The following is a 13764-nucleotide window of genomic DNA, read 5'->3' on the forward strand; positions in this document are numbered from 1 at the left end:
TGAGGTTGGGTGGATCTTGTTTCGGTTTTTATGAGGTTGGGTGGATCTTGGTTGGCTCTTAGCCCTTGGCCATGATTCATACAAGACCTCATCATGTCTAGATCAAGCCATGGTCGATCACATGGCCAGTGGAATGAAATAAGACAACAAGTTCAGTCATACTCCCCACGCGTGCAACATGGTTCCTCGGGTGGGAGTTTCGGGTTGTCCTACGGTTTTGCTGGGGTTGTGGCTGGCTTTTGCCCTTAGCCATGGTCTGAGCCACTCCTTATAATCTTGGGAAGAGGCTCTGGTCGGTGGTTCAAGCCCCAATGGCCGGTAGTCTCGAAAACGACGCAAGTAATCAAAGGCACTGCTGCTGTATTTTGACAGCAAGTGACGTCGCGGTTCAGAGGCATGTCCCGGGTAATTGATTGGCTTTTAGCCTATGTGTGACACCTTGACCCGTTTTAAAGGAAATAGACTCTATAATGCAGAAACCTTAAGAAAAAAAAAGACTTGGAGGAAATATGAACTTTAAAAAGATTTGACAAAGTTACCCCGTAAAAAGAATTACTAATCTGCCTCAAGAAATAAAATCAATACGCCATAAAATTTCACAACTAAACACAATCATATACATATACAAAATTAGAACCCTTTGATCACCAAAATATTGAGTCAAGTTACACTCCCAAAATATACCAATTGTGTTACATCCCAAACCTCCTTCCTCCAAGCTTGGCACATTTTCTTCTTCTGTCTTGACACCACACCGTATCAATCCCGTTTACCTGCATCTGCATCTCATGAACATAACTGAAATGAGTTTTAAAAACTCAGCAAGTAGACCTTTAAATAACAAGTACATATATATCGTAGTGCCATGAAAGAATCCATATCATTTGTTTACCGTGAAATACCATCAATCAATGAAATTCATAAATAACAATTATAAGATGGCATCTATAGAACAATTCATTTTCTTTTCATTTGTATGGCATTGATAGGTCATCAATCAATGGTACACATGTACGTCTCAGTCAAAATCAGTCACAATACATGTCATTATGTTGATCAACTTCCGTCAAGTGGGTTTAGAATTACCATAGGTAACACCACAATACCATATAACCATCAAGCCATAAAAACATTCATTTAATTATTTAATCAAACACGTGATGTGCGTGTTAAAACCTTAGCTCCTTTACCTTGCCATTTGACTCCAATTACAATTCCTTTGGAACATATCAATACATATCATATATATAATCAATGATTTAAAGGAGCTAACATCATTTAAAACACCATTTACCATATACATAGTTCATGAGATACATTCAAAGGAAAAGTCTACTTACTACCCAATACACAAGTTCTTGTCAAGTCTTTGAGGAATTCCTACAACAATAACCATATATTGAACCATTAACATCTCAATAATCAACTAACCATATCAATAAACCCATAAACTCAACACAAGTATCAATCCCTAATTCCACCATCTTCAATAATTCAAGCACAAGTAGACAAATCACTTACCTTAGCTCCTAGAACCCAAAATAATCTTCTTCTCACTTCAAATATCCAATCACAAGCTTGAATCAAAGGTTTCCAAAGAAGAAAATGAGAAACCCTAGCTTTCTAGGAGAGAAAAATCGAGAAGAGTGGAGAGGAGATGAGAGAAATGAAGCCAACTCTTGCATTTAAACACTTAAAACCCGAAAACACGTTTTTACTGTTCACAGACCGCAGGTGCGGTACCATGTCTACCGCGGGTGCGCTATGTCTTCGGCACCTCAACCAACAATCCAAACTGTCGACCGCGGGTGCGCTCCAAAAGAGACCGCGGGTGCGCTGCCCGACCGCGGGTGCGGTGAAGCCACGGCCTAAACACCAACTAACAACTAAAATAGAACTTCAACACCACTTCTCATCATAATAAAGCAATACACTCAACATGAAAGTTACACCTCTAAGACTTATCTAACCATTCCCATTAGCCTCAAACCAATCGACTCAACATACCATTTACCATGAATTATATCGCATCAACGCCACAATAAAACTCACACAACAACTATAACAACAATACTAAAAACCATAAATTTCCATTCTTGACATTCATTACCATTCATATCATAACATAAAGCCATAAACCATCGCCATAAAATACCATAATCTAAAATAAAAGAAATGAACGATCGGCTATTACACTATGGCCTTGGACTGGACAGTGCCTCATCAAGTTAGGAAGGTCATGTTTTTGGCCGTTCGTGATTCGGATTATTTTAGAGGTCGTACGAGTATTTACGGTGTAATGTGCCAAAATGACTCTCGAAAAAGCGTTTCACGTTTTTGGCCTCCATTCACTAAATTTCGAGTACTGTAAATTTAGGAGCATTATTTCATCATTTTAGGTGTATTTTAATTATGACTATATGATGGTTCGGTGTTGGTCCGGGTTGGTACGAAGTCATGATAAAATACGAAGTCGTTGGGCATAATTGTCGCGTTTTCGGATTTAATTACATAGTTTGGCCAAATAAATCATTTGCTTATTTTTCATGTTAGATTTAAGTCGCAGCGAGCCTGGGAACGATCCAACCCATGTGGTAAAATTTATACAGGATATTTAATTATGTTATTTAATTATATTACGTGCATAAAATGTAAAATATTCATTTTTGAGATTTATGCAATATTGTTTGTGGTCACTGTACTTCATGGGATAGCAGCTTATTATGGGATTATTACTTCACCCGGTCGTCAGTTACCGGTCATGTTCATTTATTGGTACGTATATCCAGTCCAAGGGCTGTGATGATCTCTACCGCCCAGTATACTGTGGTTTATCTGATCAGGCGATTCAGTTCAGTTCAGTTCATGGGCCACTTGCGTAGAACATAATCTCAACAAAATTATGACATGTTATCTTATTGCAGGGCTCTATCGAGCAAACAGATCACTTATGATTTTCAGTTCAGTTATGCACGTATTATAATTATTCATGACACGATATTTTACGTTATGCCTCACGACATGATATTTTAACTTTGCATGCGATTTTATTATTTATTTACTTGTTATGTACGATATATGCATGCTGAGTCTTTAGACTCACTAGACTTGATTGTTGTAGATACTGATGAGGTCGGGACCGAGGGCAGGGACCAGTGAGCTAGCTTGGGTCGGCTGTAGTGCAACCCGAGGACCTCATTTTCAGCATTTAGCATTTTTATGATCAAACATTTTTATCGTTGTTGGATTATTTCAAATTGTTATTTTGAAAACAATAATTTCTTCTGCTGCCACTTTGAACATTAAACTTTATATATCAGTTTATTTTATGAATGAGACATTTTAATTAATTAAAAAGAAAATTTTTAATTTTTCCGCAAATTTTAAAACACGAAATTTCGGGCCATTATAGTATTTCTATCGACAAGAGCTTCAACTGGATGTAAGTTTTCTTATGTTTGGATATGATTTGAAAATATGATATTGAAGGAATCGGACATGATTCATATATGGTGTTCTTGACATAGTAAACATCGTATAATTGAAACCCGGACTGAAGAATAGATACCGTAATTGTTTTGATTTTCCGAATAGATTTGATTGAGATTTGATATTAGATTTGTGTTGTTATCGATTATGAGTTATTGGGATTGGTATATACTGATTTGTATTACCGGTACTTTGGAATTATACTGTCGTGCCTTCAGAATTTGATAAGACTGAGATGTCTTGATTTGAATGGTATATTGATACAGTAAATTTGATTGTCATTGCCAGATTGATATTGACAGGCTTTGAATCCGAGACTTCGACAGAGTCAGATTGACAGAAAGAAAGGTATAAATCAGTTTTAACCGGGAATCGACTCGAGTCAGATTGGACTTGAGTTTCCCAAAAACCACATACTTTACTTTATTGCATTGATGTTTGCAATTGAATGAAATTTATATGCTTAGTCTATTGATTTATAGCAAAGCGTGTATTGAGTCATAAGCGGAGATGCCTAGTCATTGGCGGATAAGCCAATTCTGTGGCAGATATGACAAGACACTAGATGATTGAAATATATCGATGTTGCTTAGGAGTAGACCGACTCCTATCACTGAGATTCGATATATGTGACGATGTCCAGGAACCGGGATCCCTACATTAGATATGAGTCGAGTCTCAGATGACGAGTCACTAGCCGAGTTACAGTTTATATCAATTCATATTTTCAGAATTTGATACATGTTATTGATGACTGTTTATGCTTTTATATATGTTTTTATATGATTGCATTTATTCATTGTTTATACTGGGATTATATTCTCACCGGAGTTATCCGGCTGTTGTCGTGTTTGTATATGTGCATGAAAACGGGTGGGACAGGATGAGGGTCAAGAAGAGGATAAGAGAAGACAAGTTAGTGTAGAGATCCGGATCAGAAATAGATTAGGATTCAACACTTGATACATAGTAGTTGAACTCTAGTCTGTTTGTAATATAATTGTACAATATTTGTACATTATATCGATGTTTGTATTAGAGTGATTCCATTACGTTCCGCACTTGTATTTTTTTAAAAAAAATTAGACCCTGTTTATCTTAATGGATTGAATTATTCCCAAGAACGATTAAGAAATGAATTAGTGTCTGGGTCCCCACAATGTCCAACCAGAACGAGCCAGAATTTGGGAAATGCTTTTGGTTTAGATCTGACCAAAAACATAATGCGGAGAAAATTCCAAGTGGTGGAGGTCCATAAAAGTCATGTTTTCCTCGAGGACTATACAAAAACAAAATATTTCCTGACAAAGGTAAAGAAGACATGTGATCCAACCACTCTATTAGTGGATGATGGACCACTCAACCACTACAACATGACAGACCAGTAACTGGTGGTCATTAACTAAAAATGTTGTCGGCCACAACTGGAAAAACATTTCACAAGTTTGAAGTCTAGCTTTCAAATACACCAAGACTTCTATATATCATGACAGAAGGAAGATGAAAGCATCGTTCGATTTCTTCATTTTCTTTCAAAACAAATTTTTAATATTTTCTGTTTATGAATGTTGTAATTCCAGCTATTATAAGTAACAAAACAAGTTTCTCCTCATCTATAGGAGGTTACTATGTAATAATATGATATATGTTTGAATAAAATAACCAATGTTTATAAACTCTCTCATGTATTATTTTCGAAATTAAAATTCTTTATTATACATTATGAGATAGGAAACAATATTGGGTTGTGCTAAGCAGGGTGCGATATAGGGTTATGCTAAGTGCTGTCGGAGGGATCTATGTCAGGAACCATCTGTTGTGACTGCGTCGTTATGCTGTGAGGAGCAGTCTGTAAAAATCGATGGATACAATTTGACGACATTCCAGTCAAAAAGGTAAAAATTTTAATTTATTAGACGAAAATATGATGATCAGCTATTAAAAAAACCCTAGTTCATGGTATATATATACTGGAAATCTTGTATAACCCTATGCTTTTGGACATACTCGATAAGTATAACAATGTCACACACCGAAAAGGGGTTCAAAGATGATTTGCAAAATCATAAATATAGCAGTGAGCTTGGACTAACTTTTATTAATAGATAAAAGAGTAAATTTTAAATAAACTAAGATTTGAAGATTTATTTAAAATTTACCCAATAAATAATACCAAAAGTCCAAGTTTTGCTCAAATCCAAAGGCTGACTTATTTAATTAAATCGATGTTACGCGGTGAAGAATACTTCTCCTCACTCCTCGTTACATCCAACAATTTATTATTCTAACATATAATTTTTTTACAAATATGGTGTGAATCTAGGCAAAAAGTCATTATTGAATAAAAAAATAAAATATAAATTTTACGCGAATCTAACATATTCTATTAAATGAAAACTGTTATATATATATATATATATATATATATATATATATATATATATATATAACAATTACTAATTTAGTTCACTTAAAAATTCAACTCGATGTACGTGTTGAAATTGTTCCGCGGGTCAGAACCTAAATCTTGATGGCTTAGTTAGGTGAAGAATGGACCAACGTGAATTTTCTCCTAGTACAGTTGGGGCTAATTAATTTTCCTATGAATGAATTACACTATATGTGAATGGTTTTTGAATTTTATGTCTCTCTCGTATTTGGGAGTTTGGTAAATATAGGACTAATCGTCGTACGAATGATTGGACGATTTTTTTTTAGTATGTGTGCCGTTCATATGTTTATATATTGAGACGGATCGGTCAAATACATATTAAAAATAAAAAAAAATTAATATTTTTGACATTAAAGATAATAATTTTTAATAGATCAAGTTGAATGTGACTGTATCATAAAATTAACTCGTGAGACGATCTCAATAGAGTTTTCGTATATTTTTGTATGTTTATTCATTTAACGTTTGACTCTTGTTTTGCAATAATTTGAATTATATTTCTTTCATTAGCCACTTATTTCAAATAATTATCCACATTTGTAATCCGGATACCATTTATAATCAAATAATTCAAATAATAACTCAAGTAAGGATTTTATTTTTGGCAAAAACTTGTGTGAGACAGTCTCATGTGTCATATTTTGTGAGACATACATCTTATTTGGGTCATCAATGACAAAGTATTAATTTTGATGCTAAGGGTATTACTTTTTAGGCAAAAACTTGTATGAGACGGTCTCACGGGTCATATTTGTGAGACGGATCTCTTATTTGAGGCATCCATGAAAAGGTATTACTTTTTATGCTAAAAGTATTACTTTTTATTATGAATATAGGTAGGGTTGACCTCCATGAGACGGTCTCACATGAGACCTACTCTACTTTTTATTGGGAATATCGGTAGGGTTGACCCGTCTCAAAGATAAAGATTCGTGAGAACGTCTCACAAGAGACCTACTTTTTATTCTTTTATATTTATACTTATCTTGTTATCTATTCTACATTTTAAACTATATATTTGACTTTAAAATCTTTTTCACATTATTTTTATCAATATTTGAATTTTCGATGTGCTTCTTTACCAGAAGCGAGCGATCTTTTCCGAGTATAAGTTTGACTTAACTTGCATATTATTAACTTTTTAAATTTTTTTTGGCATAGGAGCTAGATTTTTAGTTATTTAATCATCAAATTGGAATTTTCACTTACCAAACAATTTATTAATGCATCCTATGTAAAACGTAATCTTCATGTTAAAGTGTTCCATCATCGCTCGATAAATAATTACCCAGAATTAATAATGAATTTTGCACTTATATATAATTAATCATATCTTCTATATAAGTTACGTGTGTGTATATATATTATATATATAATAATATAATATATATATATATATATATATATATATATATATTTTTTTTTTTTTTTTCTTGTGCCTCTAAACATAATTAGACATATTATAACTGGTGATACCTCGGGGAGGCCGGGGTATTGGGTACCGGATGATCCTGGGTGGTGGGTTAGGTCCTGACAAGCTTTGGGACGGTTCGATAATAGCCGGACAAATGACTGTCCGAGACATCATCTTTTCGGACTGTCAGAAGCCGGGCTTCTAGACGAGTTCCCAGTTGATGGTTCTCTACCTGGTTTACCTCGATAATAGTACCTCACTCAAGTGTACAAGTATGTGATACCTTATCTTTGTAATCATTAGTATCAAAATCGCATGAATTTGACAAGGCGAAAGAGACAGTTTGATGTGTCAGAAAAGTAGGGTATGAGCAATCATCTTACCATAATTAGTAAGTATGTACTAAAAACTAGGCATCATTGACTTTTTTCTGTAAATACAGGGTCTGTTTAAACATTAAGGCATTCATTCACGTATATATCTCCCACATCATTTACTCCCTAGATTTTCATATACCATTGACAACATTTCTCTTTACTACATTGGTTTTCCTCATTAACCTTGTAGGACCGAGTGCTTACCGCTTTACCAAAAGCTATAGCTAGTAGTAATGGCGCAACTCAAATCTTTTAAACTGCACAGCAGCACAAGCACCATGGTTCGATCGCTCTACCAAGCAAGGACAATTATTGCACCCAACAAACCTGATGACTTTAGTATCAGAGTGGCTACGTCGGACATCCTTACACCGCTCATTCACGTGTTTGCGTATCAGCACCAGCTTTTCTCGGGAAAAAATATTTGATTTGGACACATCTCGCTGTGCTCTCATCCCTCATCATTTGCATAACCCGACCAGATGAAATTGTCCACGTATCTTGCACCCTTTTTTACCATGTCACATCAATAACAATTTTTTTTTAGTTCTTTTGCCTCAAATATATATATAAACACACATACATATTTCTTGTGCCTCTAAACATAATTAAACATACATAAACAAATATTTCTTTTAGATTTGGGATTTGTATATTAAAAGGAGACAAAGACCTTAAAAATTAATTATGATGATAATTCTAATGAATAAATAACTAATTTTATGTGATAAATATTTTTGATTGGGTTGAAAATATTGTGCTAGTGAGACGGCGTCTATGAGAACTTTTCAGATAAATTGTTAGGTTGATTGTTCTTCACTTACAAGTTCAAATCATCTAACTAGTCAAATTTCGATCTTACTCAATAACATTGCTCATTTCGCAATTTTAGTATATTCAATTTTCAGCTAGGGTGCTAATACGACATCAGTCACATCAGATGTAACAAGATATTGTAAATGGATTAAAATTGAAAATGAAATAAAATTATTGGACTAAAACTGAAGTTTAAATAATTGGAAGCCCGAAATTATCACCAGCCCACTTTTATTATTTTTCCTTGTTATTAATAATGACGATGCCTTACGTTTTTGCCTGATCATTTAGGAGAATATTTAATTTAAAGACAAACAATTATATTAATAACTTCTCATCCCCAAATATAATTTTATCCTTACTCATTATTCTTTCAAATGTTTGTTCGAGCTCCATAATAATTCAAAAATTTCATAACTACACTCAATCTTAATAAGTATGGTATGTGACATTGTTATACTTATCGAGTCTGTTCTTAAAGATATATAACTCAAAGCCACGCAGTCACGTAAGATTTCAGCCTATATATATATATATATATATATATATATATATATATATATATATAAACACACACATACAGACATACATATGGCTCATCATGCTTCCGTAAAATAAATTGAACATTTATTTTCTTTGTCCGAAGTACCGTCAGGTTGTATCAACTGGGTTTTACAGACTGCTCCTCACAGCCTAACCACGCAGTCGCAACAGATTATTCCTGACATAGATTCTTTCAACATCACCTAGCACAATCCTGTTTCGTTTCCTACCTCAAGTTGTATTACAGTTCAATTTGAAAATAATACAAGAGGGTGGTAATAAGCCTTGATCATTTAATTCAAACATACAACTATTATTACACAGTAAATTGCTCTAGAGGATAACGAACTTGTTTAGCTACTTATAGTAGCCAGAATACAACATTTAAATTTAGAAAGAGAAATATTACAATTTATTTGAAAGAAGGTTAAATGATTTCTTCGTCTTCTTTCTGTCTTGATATTTTTAGAAGTCTTGGTGGATTTGAAATCTGAACTTCAAATCTTGTGAATTATTCTACTAGTTGTGGCTGATATCTTGTGAGTGGTGGTCCCTTAAACTATTAGTTGGTGACTCTATCTTTATGTGTGTTTGAGTGATCCATCTTTCCTCCAGTTAGTAGAATAGTCTTTTAGTGGTAGTTCATCCTCTATTAATGGAGTGATTGGATCACATGCCTGTTTTATCTTTGTCGAGGAATCTTCTGCTTTTGCATGGTTCCCGATGAAATTGTTTTTTGTGTGGTCCTTCAACACTTGGACTTATCTCTGCATTATGCTTTTCGGTTATACCTTGGTCGAAAACCTCACTCGAATTACGGCTCTTTTTGGTTTGGGTATTCTGGGCAGATGCTTTTTCATCATCTTTCCACATGAACCATATTATAAATTTACGATGACTTTTTTAGCTCTCCGATAGTTTTCTATTCCACAAAAGTTTTTTTATTCTTTTCAAATAGGTCTTCTGCAAAACTTATTGTTTTTCCTGTCATATTGTTTAACAGAAAATATCCATTTACATAATTATGATAAAACTTACATAGAAACTTGACTTTTTTTATCTTGATTAGACATATCCATAGACCCCACCCTCTTTTAGAAGACATTCCATCTTCAGCTATTGAAGCAACAAGGGGTGCTACTTCTTTTGGAGGATCCTTGTTAAATTTTTGAACATTCGTATATGGTCTCATTAGCTTGATAAAATGAAAGGATTCATGTGAGTTTTTTCCGGCTGGTTCTGGTGCTGTACTGAAAAATTATATCTCCAAAATGTCTGATATCGACAAATAGTCGTTGTTTGGTCATGTTTCATGATCAGCTTTCTGGATGTAATCCTGAAATTTTTGAGAAGTTGGGTGATGTAGTATAAACTGAGATGAGAGCCTCGAATTCATATCATGCCTTGACCTCCTTTAGATATGAATTTGGTTTCATTCATACCTTAGATATTTTCATGCTACATCAACCCGAATTATAGCTTGGTTAATGCGTATTCATGTTATCAATTTCTTCCAGTTCTGTTGATATATATGAAATGGAGAAACTGCTTATTCATCAATAACAACCTTAGAATTACCTTTATCTATGTGAGGTATAAGGTTGATCTCTCTATTCAATCCCCGAGGTGAAAGGTTGACGTGAAGACTCGAGATAAGGATATATAGTTTCAATTTTTGTTTTAGCCGACTCATCTGGAGATGATCCCGACTTAACACTTGTGCTAGGGTTATTTTAATCCCTTTCTTCGGGTATAGAGTCCTCTAATTGAAAACTCTCCATTTGGAAAACCAGTGGTTTCTAAATGCCTTTGAGGATAGGCCTATGTATTACAGACCGTAGAATATCCTCTAATTCGACCATCGACAATTTTCTTATCGACTTGTTGTAGCATATCCACAAATTCTGCATGTAGGACAAGTTTGTTGAACGTGTTTTGAAGCATTTCAAGATGTTCTCTCAAATGCAGAGGTCTCTGCATTTTTATGATGACATCGATATCATCACTGTCCATCTCTTGTTAATAAATTTGCATGGTTGTTTTCCTTCTGTTGTGAGCTTTGTTAAACTACTATCCACCAGTGATCAATGACATCTGTGTATAATACTAAATCATCTGCATCTTGATGGATAACCATTTTTGGAAGGTTTTTACAAATTATTTTTAGTTGGCTAAGCTCTTTTTTGTGTTTTTCTTTGGATTTTGATAAATTTCATCTTCCTCTCGAAATCTAACCTTGGTTTGATTTACTTTTTTTAAATATTCCAAAGTTTTGGAATAATTTTTTCAAATAATTAATCTCGAACCTGTGTTTGCATCCATTTTTTTGAGAAAAATCTCCTCCTCAAAATTTATTTATACATTAATAAATAATTCAATTTGTTTGAAATAATTTTACCTAGACTATGATACATTTTCTAGCCCCAACAAATCAATCAATTAAAATCAACAAATAAGGGTATTTTTGTAATTTTCATTGCTTTAGGGAGTTTAAATAAAACTTTTGGGTTTAAGAAGTTAAGGTAAATTTATGTTTTGGTTTAGTTATTTATCTACAATTTAATTTAATACTATGGTGTGGATCAATCTATTACCTTATTTTAATTAGATCTTTGAAATAAATATGATAACTAATTTTCTTTTTTATTTAAAAAAGCGATGAAAACTTGAGTAACACTTCATGCATAGGGGTGGGATCGGGTAGGGACCCGTCCCGTAACTATCATACACAATCCCCGTCCCGATAAAAATTGAGAATTTTTTTTCCCCTATCCCGTACCCGACAAGTGTAGGGACCCGAATGTTCGGGATCCCGTCGGATAGGGATGTGATATCCCAAATAAGTTTTTTTGAAATCTCTCGAGATCTATAATTCAGTGGTCAAATACTCAAATATAGGAAAATCAATACTGCAACACAACAATATAGCAAGTACACTTGTGTTGATCAAGGCAACATATTTATTTCATCAATCAAGAGCTGAAATGAATAGCTAAGGGATAATGACTTCAAAGTCATTACTGAATGATTGCTTAAAAAATTAACTTGGCTACACTTATTGTTTGTTGCTCCATAGCTTCATGAATGGTTGCCCTGTCATGTTCCCTCGTATGTACTAGCAAATAGTTGCTAGTGGGAAGCTTGAGTACAATTATATTGTGAACAATAATATATTCAACAGAATATTGCAATTACTGCACATGTATCTAATCAAACCAAAATGAATCAAATAAAAAGAAACAAAGTTTGTTTCATAGTCATCGGTGGAAAAATCGGTTTAAATGGAGAAAATGACACTGAAATTGAAATTTCAGAATATACATTAGATATTAAATTGAAACAAAGTGACAAAGAAGCTGAAATTCACATAGGAGCTTAAATAAATTCTTGGTTAATCAAAACAAATCCAAAATAAAAAGTTCACATATCAAGCCAATGTCACATTAAATCACCACATCAACCACATATTTTTCTACCGTGGGGTCTTTGGAGTTTACACTTGAAGAAGATGCATTACTTTGTTGTGGGCATGAGCGTGCCTACAAAAACAACAAATATACTATAATCAAAATATATAACAAGATTAAAATTTACAATTAAAAAACTAAAGTAAGATGAACCAACTAAGGGGTAGCTAGAAATACAACAATTACATAAAACTATAAATAGATACCAAGCACCAACTTACCCAACTCCAACTTACTGAGCTACATTCCTCTCCATGAATGTCAATTACTAAAATAAATAGATGCACATATGTTAAAAATAACTTATTTTGTAAAAGTCAATTTATCTTTTGATTCGGAAAATAATGATAGAAAAAGAATCAAAGTACTCATAAAAATTACTAAACAAGTTAAATATTAACTTACTTGTGACAAACTCTTCACAATCCTTATAAAAGTTGAATTCATCTTCTGTTGGCTCCTTGTATAAGTTAATTTCTTCACCTCTAAGCCAATCACTGGTACACACTAGTGCCTCCACCATTTTGGGAAGCAACGATGGCCTAAATGGATCCACAACCCTCCTCCCAAGGCTAAAAGCATTCTCGCTAGCAACAATAGATGAAGGGATTGAAAAAATATCCTTGGCAATCTTAGAAAAGATTGGAAATGCTGTTGTATTCCCTTTCCACCACTCCAAAATATCAAAGCTTGAGCTCCATTTCACAAAAGGATCTGATGAGTACTTGTTCACTTCGTTGCTTATTTCTGTTTGCTTTTGAGTTTTTCTAACTTGAGCCATTTTCAGATGATAGTTCAATTTAACAGGATCATTCTTATACATTTCCATCAAATCTTTGTCTACATCACCATCATCAATCTCGTTAATATGATCTAAAGGAGAATTACCTTTGTATGCATTACACAACTCCATTAGACAATTCTTTAAACCATCGACAAAGGATTGTATTTTAGTAGCATCCAATTTCCTATCTCCCAAATGGATCCCAATCATTTGAAGTTTATAACGAGGATCTAGAATGTGACCTAGGAAAACAAGCTTGTTCACCTTCTCAAGATCACCCCAATACTTCTGAACTTACTCTCCATTCTCTTAGCAACTTCTTGCAATGAAGGATCCATAGTGTCGAATATTGTCTCATCAATTATTGTCCTCATTGCAACTATTTCCTCTCAAATCAAGGGTGATTTAGTTTTCTTGGTAGC

This window comes from Primulina eburnea, unplaced genomic scaffold (genome assembly GCF_022965805.1).
Source record: "Primulina eburnea isolate SZY01 unplaced genomic scaffold, ASM2296580v1 ctg186, whole genome shotgun sequence".
Classification (NCBI taxonomy): Eukaryota; Viridiplantae; Streptophyta; class Magnoliopsida; order Lamiales; family Gesneriaceae; genus Primulina; species Primulina eburnea.